Source organism: Suricata suricatta, chromosome 16 (genome assembly GCF_006229205.1).
Source record: "Suricata suricatta isolate VVHF042 chromosome 16, meerkat_22Aug2017_6uvM2_HiC, whole genome shotgun sequence".
Classification (NCBI taxonomy): domain Eukaryota; kingdom Metazoa; phylum Chordata; class Mammalia; order Carnivora; family Herpestidae; genus Suricata; species Suricata suricatta.
The window spans coordinates 55,085,237-55,100,058 of NC_043715.1; the positions used below are offsets into that span (position 1 = coordinate 55,085,237).

At 41.9% G+C, this 14,822-nt stretch overlaps 1 long non-coding RNA gene across 1 annotated transcript in view; it reads right to left on the reverse strand.

Annotated features, from left to right (window-relative positions):
* LOC115281217 overlaps nucleotides 1-14,822 on the reverse strand; it is a 75,608-nt gene that overhangs the window by 21,453 nt on the left and 39,333 nt on the right. The window contains exon 4 of the long non-coding RNA XR_003904165.1: nucleotides 8,246-8,378. This is a non-coding gene — a long non-coding RNA (uncharacterized LOC115281217). The remainder of the gene's footprint in view (nucleotides 1-8,245; nucleotides 8,379-14,822) is intronic.

Here is a 14,822-nt window from a genome sequence, read left to right on the forward strand (position 1 = left end):
GTTCCCAACAAAGACCACCATCAGCATCCTGCAGGACCACATGCTTGCACAGCGCTTCAAACTTTAGTGTAAGAAGCCTCTTGAATGCACGAATGTCTGAACCAGTCTCTATTTGGAAAACAACATGTAGAAGTCAATTACTGCCATGCGGATTGGGCACTAATATCCTGTTTCTGAAGACGTTGTGGTGCATGGTGTTGGGGACTTCACATGAATGATGGGATTCAATCCCCATAACATCCTGCAAGTTGACCACTAGGTGACCTCCAATAACCATGAAGATGTAGACACTGGGTCTGACTCTTGCGATCTTCTGTTTCCCTACTGACTGAAAAAGAATATTTGCATACCATAGGAATGAAATATAGATGAATGAAAAAACAGAAGAGAAGGTGAGATTCTAAGTTCAGGGACTTTACATTGTTGTGTTGGCCTTTTTTAACAGGATAGAAAAATGAGTTCATAAGTAAGTGCCAGTTTCCTGTACTTGCTACACTCTCATCAGCAATGTATGATCAGTTTAATTCCTCTACATTGGTGTGACCCCTTCTGTTTTTTCCTCAAGTTTAATCATTTGAGAAGTTAGGAACTGTTACCGCCCTGTAGTTTCCCTGCTTTCTAGAAGGAGGGAACATATTGTAGGTTTATATTTGTATTACTTATGATGTAAAATATCATCCATACTGTATCATAAATATATAACATATAGTACATCTATACATGTAAACATAGATATCTATAGCTATTATACACACACACACACACACACACACACACACACACACTTTATCCTTAAAAAAGAGGGACATCCTTCCCTTTGGGACAATGCAGGTGAGCCTGGAGGATATTATGTGGAATAAGCCAAACAAAATGGCAAAGACTGTATTCTTTCAATTATATCTAGAACTAATAGCATTGACCCGTTTTAAATGTTTTTTATTTTACTTTTGAGAGAGAGAGACACTCAGCACGAACAGGAGAGGAGCAGAGAGACAAGGAAACACAGAAGTTTAAGCAGGCTCCAGGCTCTGAGCAGTCGGCGCAGAGCCTGATGCAGGGCTCGAACTCACAGACCATGAGATCATGACCTGAGTTGAAGTCAGATGACCAAGTGACTGAGCCACCCAGGTACCCCAATACTGAGCTCCTAAAGCAGAAGAATTATGATGGCCAGGAGCTGACTGAGGGCATAGTGGGAGATGTTGGTCAAATGGTATAAAATGAGAAGCACCTGAGTGGATCTGTGAGGCGTCCGACTTCAGCTTGCACCGTGTTCTCGCGGTTCAGGAGTTCAAGCCTTGGATCAGGCTCTGTGCGGATGGCTCAGAGCCTGGAGCCTGCTTTGGATTCTGTGTCTCCCTCGCTCTCTGCCCCTTCCCCACTCATGCTCTGTTTGTCTCTCTTAAAAATAATTTTTGAAGGCTTTAAAAAATGGTACAAAATCTCAGGTATGCATGAAATTCTGGAGCTCTGAAGTACAGGATGGAAACTACACATAATCATATGTCTATTATACTTGAAATTTGCCAAGAGATTACATCTTTGATGTTCTCAACACAAATAAAAAATAAACCTCTTAAATATATCAGGCAGTAGGCATTTAATGATCTAGATTGTTATAATCATGTCATAACAATATACATATATTTATATTTTGTTACTTGAGGAACTACACAATCTGCAGAAATACAAAATAGGTTCTGGGTGAAAAACTTGTGAAAAACAGGATTGAATGGGAAAGGTAGAAATTAAGGCATTAAAGTAATATCTGCTTCTGGATTTCTGGAATTGTGAGCCCTGGCCATGGAGGAGATGAAAGGAACAGCCACTCAGAATCTGACCCCTCTGTCCTGGGAAGGCAGGAGATCCCAGAGCCAGGACGGACCCGGACACGGTCTCACAAGGGGGTGGATCTGATTTGGGCCAGGGAGGGAGCTGGCGGCAGGCTCCATTGTCCCTGCCTCTGGGGTACTTCCTGCTCGGTCAGTCCTAAGGCTGCCCAGAGAAATTTAATACCTGGAGTTCATATTATGTTATTCTATTTAGTCTCTTTCCTTTCTATTTCATGAAATAAAATAAAAAGCAGCTGCACATAAACAGAGTTTTCTGGGACAATATGTTAGAAAACTTGTATTCTTAATGAGAATGTAAAATAAATGCCGCTACGGCTGCTGCTAAGAAAAACTCTTAAAAAAAAAAAAAAAAGAACTCTTTGGTTCATGCATGACCCACCAGAAGTGATGCCACATCTCACAAAACAACACAGAAAGGAAAGTGGCCCAACTGCAACCAAGTCCCCTGTATACCACCTCTTCCTCTCATTCTCTCCACAATCCTGAATTCAACAATGCACCCATTTGCTCTATCCTGAAAATTCCTATGTGGTAGGAATCATGACTCTTCATCTGTTTTTTTAATGATGAGATGCCACGTAAACAATCCGTTTTTTGTGTGTGTGTGTGTGTGTGTGTGTGTGTGTTTTGCAACTCTACACGAGCTCAGTGTACTCAAAATAGTAGAAGGACCTTGGAAGGAGCTCCACTGGGCACCAGGAAGGAGATTCCTCCTATGGAAGGAGAAGAGGACACTGGATGACTCACTCCTCTTTCTCTGAGATGGAAGCAGGTTCAGATTCTGGTACCTGTCTAACCCAAGCCTACATAGGACATCACAAAATATCCCAAAGAGTCCTTGTTGCTGCAGAGAGTGCCTCTAGTGAGACTGACCCCATGGCCCCATAGGGATTCAGTTGCTAGAAATCTTAGGCTGACTCTGGGCCATCAGGTGGAGCAGAGACCTGCCCTGGTGGAGCAGCATCCTTGATGCAGGTGTGATATTTCCTGTCTCTATACAGGACATTCTAGCGTAAAAAGCCTCTACTTCAGTTAACACAGGTTTCAGGGTGTGGGCATGATTCTAGGTATTTTTTGGGTTTTAACCTTGCCCTGTTAAGGGATCTTTTCCCCTCCTGAGGCTGCCTTAAGGCAGGACCTACTGTGGCAGGTGTTACTGCCTATGCTTGAGGCCACTGAGGGATTCTGCACTGACCATCAGGAGTGCAAGTTTCTTGAAGGATCAAACATGCTGACCACCATTATGAAACTGTCTTCCAAACCCCATGCCCAGGGAAATGTTAGGCAAATAAAATACCTTATATAGAAAGATAAACATTCAGGGGCATGAGGGGTTTCCTCATGTATGTGTCTCACTCTTGGTTTCAACTCAGGTCATGGTCTCATGGTTCATGAGTTAGAGCCCTGCCTTGGGCTTCATGCTGTCAGCACAGAGCCTGCTTGGTGTTCTCTTTCTCTCCCCTCTCTGCTCCTAATCTCTTTCTCTCTCTCTCTCTCTCTCTCTCTCTCTCTAAATAAAGAAACTAAAAGAAAGATACACATTTAATAAGAATGAGTAACAGGAGAAATTGTTTCATTCCTGATTGGACTCTGACCATATTTCCTCAAACCACTAAAACAGCATAATTGTATCGATTATTATATAATAATTATAAAAGGATTCATTGTATGGCTATCGTTTATTACTGGAACAGATTCTATTATTCACAATTTAAACTACAATGTGAGCACCTTATGATTCTACATAACACTCTAAGACATGAATACATAAACAAGTGACATGGGGAAAAACAGAAGAACCTGGATACACAGGGGTCATTACTCAAGAGAATAAAGGGTCTGGCAGTTGGAAAATTTGCACTGATTAAGGCTTAGTTGTTCACTTCCCTCCACATAGTCTAATGAGAAAGAAAAAATAATACAATAATGGAAGAGAGGGTATAAAGACCTGCAAAAATGGGGGCACCGGGGTGGCTAAGTAAATCAAACATCTGACTTTTGATTTCAGCTCAGGTCATGATCTCATGGTTAGTGGGATCGATCACCACATCAGGTTCTGAGCGGACAGCCTGTAACCTGGTTGGGATTTTCAATGTTGTTCTCTCTCACCCCTTCCCCCGCTCATTTTCTCTAAGCAAACAAACAAATAAACAAACAGTAAAAAAATGAAAAATAAATACTTTAAAAAGTGCTCCCCAGGACAAGAATGTTTGGGGTAGGAGACATGTCAGGGGAGGATCTAGGTGTGATTGTTCCTATGTAGGTGTTGGCCTCTCGGTTTGTGCATGCAAGAAATGAAAACCATTAGTAGGGGTGCCTGGGTGGCTCAGTCTGTTAAGCGGCCAACTTCAGCTCAAGTCATGATCATAGTTCATGGGTTTGAGCCCCACGTCAGGCTCTGGGCTGACAGCTAAGAGCCTGGAGCCTGCTTCTGATTCTGTCTCCCTCTCTCTCTGACCATGCCCGGCTCACGCTCTGTGTCTCTCTCAAAAATAAATAAATGTTAAAAAAAAAAAAAACCCTTAGTAAATGGAAAACATCTGAGGTACATCTGGATACCGCATAGATAAGTCTATGTGTTTGCCACAAAGTAGAGCAGAACAGGATCCAATACAAGGTGTTGTGATGCATTTCTTACTCTTGTCACACACATACATAGGAACTATGATATTTACCAACTCAAATAGGATCCAGCAGAGGATACTGGAGGGGTCAATGGAATGTGGAACTCTTCCTTAATGCTCTGGCTTCCTCCTCTTCCATGTCTCACTTCCCTTGATGCCCTCATTGAGCATCCTGGAATCACCCACAAATACACACATCTTCACATTCTTTCCTCAAAGTAATCCAAGTTACACTGAATTGGAACTTACTCAACTATTTTATCAAATGTGATATGAAACACATACAAATAGATGTTATGTTTGATAACAGAGTTGAATATAGCATTCTCCTTATGAATATGTATTTGATGATTTTTACTCTCGCCAATATTTGCCTGCTTAAGCAGCTCTTCATGCCCACTTCTAAGAAATTAGCACCATTTGCATAGATGATAAATTATTATGAATCTAGGTAGACATACTCTAAATTTCAGGGGATTTTTAAGACATCGATTCCAACACAAGGCATGATGCCCTTTTTGTCAGATGCCTTGAAACAATTAAGGTAACACTGGCCTTTCCCAACAATCTCACGTGTCCACCCGTCTTATAGATCTGTTGGTCCCTAAGGTGGCATTATGAAAGGGTTCTGTTGATGAGATTAAGAGATTAGTGCCTGGAAGACGATGGCGTTCCTTCAGTGAAAAGGAGTGCTCACTGACTGACTGTTGAATTGCTGCCCAACGAATCACTACCTTGCACCATCTTCGGAATAGAACTTTCACCATGAGGCTCAAGCAGAATGGAGTTTCCTGCCAGCTGTGGATCCGCTTCACTGGAATGTCATCCATCTACAGTGGACCAGAATGACACAGGGTTACGTACCTACGATTCCAGCGCTTTGTGGAAGTACAGCAACAGCTTGCTGACTCTGCTAGTGTCCACAAGGCTTCCTCATTTCCAGCATTTACTCTGCCATGTGACGTTTGAAAGCTATGCCCACAACGTTTGCATCTTCTAGCAACCTCTCTCCGTCTACTGGCACTGATTTTGGCCTGAGAAGTACAGGAATCTCGGTCATCCAACATCACCTGTCCTCAGCACTACCCAGGAACATATGAAATCATGAAGATAGGATCCGACGTCTCTTAAACCCACCTCATTTGCCAAGGCTCCATCTCTGATCACAAGTAGCTTCCTAAGCCCTTGCAGGGACTACAAGGCTCCCTGCCATTTGCGTCCCCACATTTCAAGAATTCTCCATGTTCCTTTGAGTAGCCCTATGTTCCCCACAAAGGATACCATCGTCATGTTTTATCTGCCTTCATAACTGTCTCAGTGCCAAGTGCCTGAGTTATACCTGTGGCCCCTTGATATCTCTTTCCTTTTATCTCAATAAAGTGGTGGTAATGCTGTATTTAAATCTTGAATATGGGGCGCCCAGGTGGTTAGGTGTCCAACTTAGGCTCAGGTGATGATCTTGCAGGTCGTGAGTTCAAACCCCACATAGGGCTCTGCACTGACAGCATGGAGCCTGCTTGGGTTCTCTCTTTCCCTCTCTCTGTCACCCTCCCCCATGTACACTCACTCTCTAAGAAAATAAAAAAAAATTTTTTTATGGGTGTGGAATATATAACAGATTTTAAGATGGTGACAATACCCTATGCCATTTAGTTTCTAGAATTATCAGTATTCACAATAAAGGTAGCAGAGACCTTCAGGAAAGGGGATGGTTTAAGTCAAGATAAAACTCGAGCACTTCCTTTCTTACACCAACAAGCTCCTGATTAGTTCCTTGAAATGACAGCGTTTGTACCAAGTTACATTATAAAATTTTAATACCTGTGAACATATAGTAGTTATAAGATACTTATTAGCTTTTCCTGAAGAGAAACAAGAGTAGTAATGGAAAAACATCTGCTACAGTGTGCAAAGTAAAATGGAAATTTAATAGATCAAGGATTACTATCAAACCTTTATTTCAAAGGCCAGGATCTCCAGTAAATAAAGGAGAGAAACTTCATTTTCTGGGGGAATCTAACAGAGAAATTCTGATCCGAGTTAACAATGTTAACATCAGCTGTTATGAGACAAACTGATATCATGGGCCTCAGCATGTAGAAGGACTTATCGTTGACATGATAGAGTTTCCAACGGAATTTAAAAAATAACAATTAAAAAATCATACTAGGGTACAAGTCATGAAAATAAGGAAGATTTTTGCAACTTTCAAGCCAGAGATTCCTTCCATGTCCTATAGTTTTTAATGTTTTCTAGAGAGCAAGTCTCTGAAATAATCTAGACAGCAAGGTTTTTTTTCAGAACATTGACTTATTCTGGGCCCAACAGCCAGCAGATTTTTTTTTTTTTTTTTAAGTTTATTTTAAGCAACAGTGAATGGGAGTGGGAAAGAAAAGGAGAGACTATGCCAGACAGGCTCTGCCTGACACAGAGCTCACTCAAACGGCAGGATCTTGGCCTGAGCCAAAATCAAGATTGCAACACTTAGCCGACTGATCCACTTGGGCCTCCTGTTTGTTCATGTTCTTTATCAGTTTACATAGACTCATGTCACACCCAGACAAGACATAAAATAGAATCTTGTCCTTTGCTGGGGTCCCCAAATCTGAACTATCTCCCATGAGAATTTTGGGTATCCACAAATCCCCATATTGATCTGTCACCAAAGGGTCACTGTCAGTAATTTGCAGGTCATGAATTCACGGCAGGAATTCCTCATGCTGTATAGAAATCCTGGCTGTAGAGAGTGGAGAGAAGGCCTGGGAATGTAACACAGGAATGTCCTAAGGAGCTGAATTTGACCACCACAAAAAGGATAAATACTAGTCCAAAATAAACTCATTAGGCAGGCCCATCAGAGGTAAATGTTTGCAAGCTCTAAATACATGTCATTTAAGTAATGAGGACACAGCCCCGGAGCTAGGTCAAGACCAAATTTATCTGAGAAGCAGCCATGTCTTCCTCTCTATTCTGCTCTGGAGTGCTTCCCGCGGTGATATTAGGTGGAGAAATGTCACCTGTAGGCTGTAAGGGCCTCAGTACAGCCTCTTCACCTGCTCTCATCACCTCAGAGGCAGAAAAGTCCTGAAATGCAGAAGAGGCCACCCTCTCCTTGCCTTTATCACAGAAGAAAAAGGAACTTTTGTGTGGTCACTTACATGTGAATTTCTCCTTCCTGGTTTCAGATATCCTGCTTTCTGAGAGTGCCACACAAGTGGCACAGCTGGGGGAACATGGACTGCAGTGACATGATGCTTCCAGGTCCACACCAAACTGAATATCATCGTATGCTCTACTGAAAGCCAGACACAGCCCTCCAAAATAGGTCTGCAAATCCTTGTGCTTCACCTAGCCTCACCTGAGAATCACCTGGAGCTCATAGTTAAACGACGCCAATGCTCTGACCCTGGCCAACAGACAGACTTTGGCAGAGGGCACAGATGATGCTCATTCTTAAAACTCGCCATGGCATGTTTATTGTAAACCCAGTCTGATAAGCAGTTTGGTCCTTTCAAGTCTTCCCGTGTATGTAAATCATGTGGTGTTCCAGATCCCATAGAAGAAATGGTGATTTCTCAGGTTTAGAATGGGGTCTGTGAATTGACATCTTTCACCACTTCCTTGTTAGTGCTGATCCTGCCCCGAGACCCGCGTTTAGGGGCACTACACTAGAGAACGCAGGCTCAGCACACCTGAGCCCCCGCAGCCACCATCTGACTCAACACAAACAAGTCCTGATGAGTTCCCAGGGAAGGGTTTGCCACTTACTTTCCACTTCGTGAGTTTATCGTCGGTTCCCAACAAAGACCACCATCAGCATCCTGCAGGACCACATGCTTGCACAGCGCTTCAAACTTTAGTGTAAGAAGCCTCTTGAATGCACAAATGTCTGAACCAGTCTCTATTTGGAAAACAACATGTAGAAGTCAATTACTGCCATGCGGATTGGGCACTAATATCCTGTTTCTGAAGACGTTGTGGTGCATGGTGTTGGGGACTTCACATGAATGATGGGATTCAATCCCCATAACATCCTGCAAGTTGACCACTAGGTGTCCTCCAATAACCATGAAGATGTAGATACTGGGGTGACTCTTTTGCGATCTTCTGTTTCCCTACTGACTGAAAAAGAATATTTGCACACCATAGGAATGAAATATAGATGAATGAAAAAAACAGAAAAGAAGGTGAGATTCTAAGGTCATGGACTTTACATTGTTGTGTTGGCCTTTTTTAACAGGATAGAAAAATGTTTGAGTTTATAAGTAAATGCCAATTTTCCTTTACTTGGTACACTCTTGATTCGAGTAAAAATATATAATGAGATAAAGGTAACTGTCCTCATTCCATGGTTTACTCTATGGATCATCTGCTTCAGTGTGAGTCAGAAGTTAAGCTCAAACTGCCAATCCAAGCTATTCCTCAAGATAGTCATTATCATTTGCTGCATACTTTGTTTCCACCACAGGCCACTATGCACATGGGGTCTTTTGCCTAAAGTAAAAGATAAGATGGAAGTAAGAGGTTAAGTAAAATGTAGGATGAAGGCTGGTGGGTCTTCGAAGCAGGTCAGGTGCTGGCATCTAGCTGGTGACATTAACTCCCCTTTTCATTTTAGGTACAATTATGACCTTTTCATGGGTCCACTTGGTAACTGTGGTGTTTGTTGCAGGGACTGATGATCTTCAGGGATGTGGCCAGAGAATTCTCTCAGGAGCAGTGTGGATTCTTGAACTACCGTCAGCGAGAACTATACAGGGATGTGATGTTAAAGAACTATGCACACCTCCTCTTCTTGGGTGAGGATAACGCCTTCCAGACTTCCCAAAACACACTCAGAGGTTTGTTGGTTCCTTTGAAGAGCTGTTTCTTAGAAAATTCCTCTTTGCATGGATGGGATTCAGATCCCTGCAATGAGGGAAAGTAGTAGGTGTTTGTAGATAGATAGAAATTTTTTCTTGATATTTCCTTTTCAGCTTTAGATTTCCCTTCCTTAGGGTAACATAATTTCTGTAGATTAGTGTCCATTCTAAATATTGAGTGAAATAAAATGGTACTGCTGACATCTTAAACTTCAATTTCCAATCCTTATTGTTATATATAGTACTTGGAAGTGCAGTTCAAGATGTGAACTTGGGAAATCCCTCCTGTGTATTCTTAAAGGATCTACTGGGTCACAGCATTTGGGAAGTCATTTTCTAGAATTCCAAAATGTTGCTTCTTCTCTACTGAGCACAATAGTTGATCAAAAGTTAGAATTCCCAGCAATTTTCTTATTCCTTTTTTCTAAAACAGGTCTTGACATCTTTTTGGGGCAAAAGAAGGAGCCTTGGATGTGAAGGGAAAGGAGATACTAGCCACACACCCACGTAGGTGGGAATGAATGAAGCAGGTGACAGAGGTGAGGTCTAGATGTGAAGGAGGAAGATAAACCTTCAACTGCGGTTCAGGCAGCTGTCCTTGAAAGGAAATTAGTTTCAGAATCCTACTTTGTTTGTTCGTTTTCCTCGCTCCACGGGGCGGGGGGGGGGAGGACATCTTCTAACCAATATTATCAATCTCTTGTGTTCTCTAAGGATTCTCATTCGGCTCCAGTGATGGCCCTTCACATCCATGCGAGAGCCAAAGGATTCCCCTTTGTGTGCAGAAGACTCCATAATCTGAGATCTCCAATTGTTTTGAGGGCCCTGGAGGAAATCTCTATTTCTGAGGAACTATATGCTAAGTCCCTTCTGAGGAACTATATGCTAAGTCCCTTCTAAGCTTTGTTTTGCCTCATCTGAGATGTATGTCAGTGTAGTGGTGGGCACAGTGGGTTTGGTGCAGAAACCGTGAGAACACTGGAGACAGCTATTACATGCTTTCTGGTTTATGCTTTCCAATGTTATAAAGCCTTTAATCTTTTTAAAAAATTTCTTTAAATATTAATTTATTTTTGAGAGAGAGAGAGAGAGCAAGCAAGCAGGGAAGGGGCAGAGAGAGATAAAGACACAGAATCTGAAGAAGCTGCAGGCTCCAACCTTTCAGCACAGAACCTGACATGGGGCTTGAAATCATGAACCGTGGGGGTGCCTGGGTGGCTCAGTTAAGGGTCCAGCTTCGGCTCAGGTCATGATCTCACAGTTCATGGGTTTGAGCCCCGCATCGGGCTCTGTGCTGACAGCTAGCTCAAAGCTTGGAGCCTGCTTCAGATTCTGTATCTCCCTCTCTTTCTGACCCTCCACTGCTGGTGCTGTCTCTCTCTGTCTCTCAAAAATAAATATTAAAAATTTAAGAAAATTAAAAAAAAGGAAAGAAATCATGAACCGTGTGATCATGACTTGAGCAGAAGTCAGACATTTAACTGACTGAGCCACCCAGGTGCCCCTACAGAGGCTTTAATTTTTTTTTTTTTGGTAACCTTATTTTATTTTTTTTAGAATATAACACTATTTTAACATATGCAATTATTTTCCATCATTTACAATACAGTAGTTACAATGACACTCCAAATGGATAAGAAAAGTAAAAAATCAGAACCCCAACTTCTATTTCATGTAATTAGACTTATACAGAAATTAGAAGGTTAAGTAACAACTAGTTAATCCCCTAATTTCACAGCTATCTGAAGTGGCAATCGTAACATAGCAGCTTATCTATGGTACATTCAAGATACATGATATAATTTATTACTTGCCCATAAACTACAACACAGCCTGTCACAACACAGCATTTTATTTACTGTTAAGTGAAACTGCAATACAATCTAAGCTTATTTTGGGAGTGTTTGCTGTATCATTGGATTTAATGAAATGTTTAGAGGTGCAGTAGGCATCACTTTGAGTAGATAATGAAAGAAAATGCAAAATGCTTATTGATTCATGATGTGGTTTCATCTTAGCTTGGGCAAACCATGCAGTATTCAATACATAGTAGCAGAATATTTACTATGGAAGCTTGAAAAGATGTGAGTTCTTTGATAGGTTTTAATCTTAAACAAAATTAAGAGTAATTTGATAAAGTACCTCTTAAAATGAGAAAATCGAATCTATTACTTTACTTCAAAAGTTCATGCCATAGAGGACCTAGAACATTTAGAACTCAGAAATTGCTGCCTATAGTAAAGTGTCAATTTTTTTGCTTTATTTTTATAATTTTTAAATTTCTTAATGAAATTCTAGTTAACATACAGTGGAATGTTGGTTTCTGGAGTAGAATTCAGTGATTTATCACTTACTTACAACACTTAATGCTCATCATAAGAAGTGCCCTCCTTAATTTCCATCACCCTTCTAGATCATGCTCCACCCACCCTTCCCCTTCCCCTTTTCATTTGTTCTCTATTATTGAGTCTCTAATGGTTTGTTTTTCTTTTTCCCTCCTCCCATATATTCATCTGTGATGTTTCCTAAATTCCACACATGAGTGAAATTCGATGGCATTTGTCTTTCTCTGACTGACCTGGTTAGGCCTAGTGGATTCTTATGGCACCTATAGGTGTGTAGGCGCATGCGTGGGCAGGGTGAAATGGCATCACCCAGCATTCCAGTCTCTAGGATCAAAACTCTGTGCTCTCCCAAACCAGCAACTATGCCTGTGTCTTGTTCCAGCGTCCGTCTACTGCTGCGTTTACACTGTCCTTGACCCAGTCGGCAGGCTGCTAGGCCACACCTCCCTTCTGAGTTTTATCTCAGATGCTGCTATGTTTCCCAACCCCTCATTTCTGAGGCAGGGTGGCTTTGACCTGTTCAGATCCTCTGGGGGAGGGTCTCACCAAGCAATGCAAGCGGCACCCAGGAATGTTTGCGTGACTGTGCTGCTGCAGATGCCCAGAGACTGCAGCTGGGTGCCAGCCCGCCCCAGAAAGAGTTCACGCAATCATATAGCAGCAGCGGTTCAGGGACATGGAAAATCACAACACACATCTGGGGCAAGGCTTCACCCTTAACTTTCTTGTTCCAGCACCAGCAAATGTGATTGTTCTCTGGGGTCTGCTGGGGTGTTTGCCTGTGGGGAGGCTGCACAGCCTCTACCCAATGTGCTCCCAGCAGGGGAACCGCCTCTCCCCATGTGGCTTGTGGCTTGAGAGAGTAATTTCCTCTCTTCTGGGCATTCGCCCTTCCCACCAGAGCACTGCCAGATATGCAGCTGCGGAGTTTCAGACTGTGCACTCCCCGTTTATAGTCTTACAGGAATTTAAACCCTCTCGTTTCTCCCTTTTCTCTTTGTACTTCAGTCCCTGTGGCTGTTTCCACTTTTCCACTTTCTCTCCAGCTGCTTTTGTGAGGGTGCATTTCCCATGTTCTCTCCCCTCCTCCATCTCAGTCCTCTCTCTGCAAGCAAAAACAGCTCCCTGCCCTTCACGGCTTCTCTCTCCCTCAGTTGACCTCTCCACACCACATACCTACTGAGTTCTGTGGTTCAGGTTGTGCAGCTTGTTGTGTTAATCCTCAAATCAGTTTTCTAGGTGTGCAGGATGGTTGAGTGTTGATCTGGCTGTATATCATGTATGGAAGGTGGTTAAAAAAAAAAAAAAAACCCTTCCATGTTATTCCACTATCTTGGTTCTTTCCCCTCCCTGCTATGGTTTTGGATGCACACTTCTTTGGTATATTTACAGAGTGGCCAGGGGTTTGTCCACTAGTTGGTGAACACCTCTGCCCTAATCTTCTGCCCTAGTTCTTTTGTGTTTCCCAATGCTCAGCCCTTTTATTGTTTTGAACCATTATTCCACTGTATCCAGGACCTGCTTTCCCAGGTAAGCAGTTCAAAATCCTCTCATCTTATCGGATACATGGAAACTGTATGCTTTTGCACAGTTTAATTGCTCTTCAACCAGTGCCCATAGAGAGTTCACTACAGAAATTTAAGGTAGACCCTTAATGGGTATTGGGATTTCTTTACCAGGCTGAAATCAGGAAAAACCCAAGGGGACACTGCAGAAGTGAACATTTTGAGTCACTGATTCTTCTGCATTGTAGTCTGCTGATCATAGCCTTGGAAAATGTTCTGTGATATAAATTGAATAGAATTTATCTCAGACCCTGTGTCAGATGAATGAGCATTTGATGAGATGGTGTACACATGGAAAAATTAGGCAGCAGCCATGTCATGATCAAACTGAGTGCTGGATATTTTTGGGAAATGATTCTCTATGGGTTTCAGTTTCTCCATGTATTATGGATAGAGGCATTGAAATTTTTATTCTAATCACCTTTCCACTTATGATTGTGTACAAAAACCTTTGGGATATTGTGATAGTTCCTTGCTCCTTGGTATAGGACAGATTTGTCTATTGGACGGGAAGACAGAGATGTTTCTACCAATAGCAAGGTTTCAAAGAGATATCCTAGATGATCCTCTATGATATTGATGTTTCCTATGTTCAGAATCTCACATATGTGACACAAACCCACAGCATGTGTAGCATCTACCTGTATAAATTGTGGGTTTGGGGCTGGCAAATGAAATTAGTGTGATCAAGATGTCTATGGTGTTTGCTGTATCAAGAGCCATAAGATCCTTGGAGTTTGATCTAGGAGTCTCCTGTCTTCTGCCAGGATTGGAAAATTGTTACAGGTCAACTTATCACACTATAGAATGTATTAGTCTTGGAATTATATAGCTCTTGAGATTTTCCATGGACTTTATTCAAAACAAAACAGATATTTCAAGGTCTCTTCCTGATTTTTTCTTTATTCATTTTGCGATTTAGATTATACATATAAATAAAATCATATGATATTTGTCTTTCTTTGATTTCACATAGCATGATACCTTCTACATCTATCCACATTGTCCCAACATTGGTAAAAAAACACCAAAAATGGAAAAACAGACCCATATAAAATGAACAGCCCACGGGTTATCAGAGTGAAACAGAGTAGGAGGGTGGGCAAAATTGTTAATATGGAATCGGAAGTACAGGCTTACCATTATGGAAATAATAAGCTATGGAAACAAAAGCTACTGCATAGGGAATACTTTCAATGCTATTATACTAGCATTGTAAGGTGACAGATGGTAGCTACACTGTGGTGAGCATAGTAGAACCTATAGAGTTGTCAATCACTTTGTGGTACACCTAAATTGACATAACACTGCGTGCCAAGTATACTTTTTTAAAAAATGAGTGACTTATCCTCAGAGAGCACAAATGGGGGAGGGTCAAAGAGAGAGGGAGAGAGTCAGTGCAGAGCCCAGTTCAGGGCCTGAACTCATGAACTGTGAGATCATGACCTGAGCTGAAACCGAGGGTCAGATGTTTAAGTGACAGAGCCACCCAGCCACCTCTCAAGTACACTTTAATAGAAAAGAGAGAATACAAGGTAGATACAGATATGCATATAAATATGCAGGTTCAACT